The sequence below is a fragment of the Mytilus edulis genome, chromosome 13, assembly GCF_963676685.1.
Source record: "Mytilus edulis chromosome 13, xbMytEdul2.2, whole genome shotgun sequence".
Lineage (NCBI taxonomy): Eukaryota > Metazoa > Mollusca > Bivalvia > Mytilida > Mytilidae > Mytilus > Mytilus edulis.
In genome coordinates, this window is record NC_092356.1 from 16,576,520 (window position 1) to 16,581,296 (window position 4,777).

The 4,777-nt window shown below is 30.7% G+C and overlaps 1 long non-coding RNA gene across 1 annotated transcript; it reads left to right on the plus strand.

Annotated features, from left to right (window-relative positions):
* The first annotated feature begins 868 nt into the window (after positions 1-868).
* LOC139502106 (uncharacterized) lies at positions 869-4,551 on the plus strand. The gene is made up of 3 exons (XR_011658726.1): positions 869-1,003; positions 2,121-2,192; positions 2,961-4,551. It is a non-coding gene; the product is annotated as an uncharacterized lncRNA (long non-coding RNA).
* Positions 4,552-4,777: the final 226 nt, after the last annotated feature.

A 4,777-nucleotide genomic window follows, 5' to 3' on the forward strand; every position in this document is an offset into this window, starting at 1 on the left:
GTACTTTAATAATGAACACTTTCGTTTTTGAATTTAAATATATAACACTTTCTTTTCTAGATTTTAAAGAAATAACACTTTCTTTTCTGAATAAAAATAAATAACACTTTCTTTTCTGGATTTTAAATAAATAACAATTCCTTTTCTAGTTTTTAGATAAATAACCATTCCTTTTTCTAAATTTAAATAAATAAACCTTCCTTTTTAAAAATTTAAATAAATAATCCTTCCTTTTTTAAAATATATAAATAAATAAACCTTACTTTTTATTAGATTTGAATAAATAACCATTTCTTTTTTTAAATTTGAATAAATAACAATTTCTTTTTTTAAATTTGAATAAATAACAATTTCTTTTTCTTAATTTAAATAAATAAACCTTTTTTCTAAATTTGAAATAATGACCCTTTTTTTTGTGTGCTGGTGGTGTTACCACAGGTTTGTGTATGCGTCTAGTGTGGTTGGGAGTCATAGACTCTTACACTGCCGCTGGATAGCTTATATTCATAGGTGAAAAGAAAGCTGAGTGCGTAAGTCTTTCCTTCCAGTACATAGCCTCTACACTAACAAGACTTCTACAGTGCCTCCCCGTGACAGCACATGGTAACTAGGATCTAGTGTCCTAGGCTTTACTGTAGAGGATCTCGGAGTAGCAAGGTCCCTAGAGATAAAGTGTAGGCTGATTGACATGCGGATATCCCTACACTCATCAACCTTGCCCCAGTTATGGGTTAAATAGCCCGCTGGATGATGGTCATCAGCCTTGAAAGGATGTCTAGAAGAAGAAAACTCTGATATGAAATTTTTGGTAGATTTGACTCTTCAGTTGATCTAAATGAAATAAAGCTTGAGTAAACATTCTCTGGTTCTTCAGGTTTGGGATTGAGAGATATGTCAACAACCTATCCTTGTAAAAAGGAAGAATGATTATATACTGATTAATCTCCCAGATGAGGAACATCACAACTGGGTCTGCATGAAGCTTTAACATTCGAAAAACAAGGTAAATATGCATAAGGTACATGTAGTAGATGTCTAGTCATTTCATTTAAGCAGCTATGATTTTGATGTACAAGTTTGCATTTTAGTGTAGAAAAGGGATAAATTTCTAAGGGAGAAATCTGACACTATTAAACCAGAAAACCAGATTGAGTAACTAACCCAATAGAATAGAGAATTTAAAAAAATTGGTGCTCTTGAAAGAAAAGCAAGGGTACAGTTCCTGTTCCACACAGTCACAATTAACAGTTATGACCAAAATACGTATTACATGCATTATGTAAATACTTTACATTTAATATTATACATGTTATAAATGAAAATGCTCAATCTAATTAAAAACCGATCTCTCATCGCTCCTGTTTCTGATATGTCGCGTGGGAGATCTAACGAAACCGGCTTTGAGGTCACATGTGAGTGAACTAAAAGTTATGAATTTATAAAGATATGCAAATGAGTTGACGACCTATTAATAAGCCAATCAAAAAAGTTTATGAATTATTTTGACTGACGATTTCGTCGTAAATAAAATGAGTTACATCCCTTTGCCTTATGTTAAACTTCCAAGATCGTGGAAGACTCAATTTCATTGGTTGAAAAAGACACACCTACGAGGTCACTCACATGTGACCTCAAAGCCGGTTTCGTTAGATCTCCCACGCGACATATCAGAAACAGGAGCGATGAGAGATCGGTTTTTAATTAGATTGGAAAATGCTGTATTTACTATACTAAAATAAAATTCAATGTATTGAAAACTCACCACACTATTCTCTTTCTACATTGCAATAATATTTGTGTATCATCACATACATCTAAACAATTACATGTATATTCATAGCAATTTGATATTTACACCTGGCCCATTGGACCTATATGTCACTTTAGCAATAGTATATCTTATTTATCTGTATTAACTGCTATGATTAGATGTTGATAAAATTGACTAAATTTCATATACATGTATAAATATCGAAATAAGATGTGGTAATTAATTGTCAATGAGACAACTGACTCCACCAGAGACTAAAAGATATACAAGTTATCAACTATTGGTCAACATACGGCCTTCAATAAGTGTTTTTACTACCATCACAGTTAAGGATTCATTTTTTTTTCAGTTATCCTGGATATTTATTGAAGTAAAATCTAAGGAAAGTAGGACCTGGATGTAAAATAATATCAACTTTAAGGTATGTATGTTGACGGTAACAAAATCCTTGTTTCAAGGTAACATTAAAGATAATGAACGGTTCTAGTTTATTGCTTCTATAATAATACAATACCTAATTACAGATATAGAAATATGAAGATGTGGTATGATTGCAATTTGGAAAACTCTCCAAAAAACCAAATGACATATAGATTAACAGCTATGTCACAATTCTGCCTTCAAAAATGAGTAAAACCCATACCACATACATGTTACGTTAGCTCTAAATTGGCCAAAAAATGAAAATTGTAAAAAAATTCAGTCGAGAAAACAAACTGCCCAAAAATGAAAATTGTTAAAATATTCAGTCGAGAAAACAAACTGCCTAATTCATGTCCAAAATAATGAACAAAACAAATATGTTACACAGCAACAAACATTAACCACTGAATAACAGTTACATACAGAGTGTGGCAGGGTTAAACTAGTTTGAAGGCATATTGTCCTTATCCATCAAATCTTTGGTTGAATGAAAATTTTTAATCCATGGTGCCTGAAAAAATTGACATGTTTATTTTAAACAAATCTGAAGCAAAATGTAAGTACAATGGTGGCATTTCATACTTAAGATGCCATAAGATTTGATACAATTCTGAACTGCTTTATATGAAGAATTTCTTCAGCCTCTGTCTCCTGATTACTCCATATATGGATAAAATGTAAATATCTTCTGACATCAACATTATATATATTTTTTTGTGAATTTTAGTTTACATGTTTTGAATGAAATTTTATTTTCTATTTGTAGACAAAGCATGCTTGTTAATTTAAAAATCAACTGAAGCAGAAGAATGGATTCTGTTGATCTGAGGAACTTGGAAACACTTATTGACAAAAAAATATGTAGTAATACAATTATGTTTACTCTGAGAGATAGAAAGAGGGGAGAGCCAGTTGTAAAAATTTATTCTTTTAAACCAGATATGTTGATTACTTTCGAATATCACAGGCCTACAGTTCCCCCTAAATAGTCTTAATTAATACATGTACTAGATGTTTAATGTAAGACTTTGATGTGACTTGTGAGAACAACCAGCTGCCATTGGTTAAAATTTATTTTTATGCCCTTTTAGTTGGGGGAGGGGGATATTGTTTTACTCCTGTTCTAACTTCCTACTGTCCTATTATGAGTAAATAAATATAAGAAGATGTGAAATGTTGACAATGAGACAACTCTTCGTCAAAATCACTACAGATAATTCCAGATAACTACTCCTAGAGTTTAATGAGTTATCTCCCATATTTGAAGGTACTTTTGTAACAGTATTTCGTGATAAGGCTGATGCAAATAGGAGACAACTCTTAATTTTTTTATAAAAAGATTTTAACTTGTTTTTGAATTTAACAAACTGAGCATAAGTTGTGAGAAATGGAAACTACAAGGCTGAGATTTAGGGTTAAGGGGAGGGAATACACTGCTTACAATGCTTATCTCTTCATATGAGCTAGTTTGTTCACTGCATGGAAGGCCTGCAATAAATAAGAATGTATTGGTTTACTTATAATTGTTATATATTTTATGTTAGATATGCTATATCAGATGTAAATAAAGTAAGATGACAGTATTATTTAGAGCTCTGTGAATAAAACCAGCTTGTAAACATAAGTCTAGATAATGCATTACGTGGTAAGTGGTTTGGTCTGACATGGTGGTTTCAAATTATATTTACGTCATCATCATCTCCAAAGTGTTTTCCATTTTCAATTTTATCTGATATTAAACGCCCCTTCCTCACAATCATGACTTCATTTTTAAGTTTAATGAGTTATCTCCCATATTTGTAGGTACTTTTGGTAACAGTATTTCATGATAAGGCTTATTCAAATAGGAGACAACTCTTATTATTTGTAGAAAAGATTTTTTTAACTTGTTTATGAATTTAATGGTAAATCTTGTGACTTTGTAAATTTTTTCTCAGCTTTAAAACAATATCTAACACCCTGCCCATGAAATTGAATGTTGCTCCTCGTGATTTTAGCCAGTGAATTCTTTTGCAATAGTTTAAAAGAAATGTCAAATAGTATTTCATAATGCATTTAAAAGAATGGTATATTTTATAGAATGCTAATATTGTTTTACTTGTATGTTTAGTAGTCACAAAAAAATGTAATATATTATTATTTGTTTTACTTTTTTCAAGTGGAATAGATTGTAAAGTTGAAATTTCTGTAACAATTAAACACCTATGATTCTTCCATACAATATGTATGAGGGTTTTCTAAAGCAGGGTGTATGTTTTTTTCAATATTACCATATTCTTATATCTTAGGTAACAGTATTATACAAGGTGATTGCTACATTAATCATTTCTCATTTTAATAAATAACATTAATTTGAACTTTTTTTTGTTTCTTTAAAATGATATTTAGAACAGCTTTTTAAAAATAAGCTTGTTTCAGTTATTTTGAGTTTTCATCCCTGGCTGGGTCAGACCACACAAGACTAAAAGCTGGTATTTGCAATGTATCTGCTTGGTACACAACATTTAGTAGCAATACATACTAAAGAGACTGGTTGGCTTGTAATAATATATCTGGGTATATTGATTCCTTCAGAATAATATT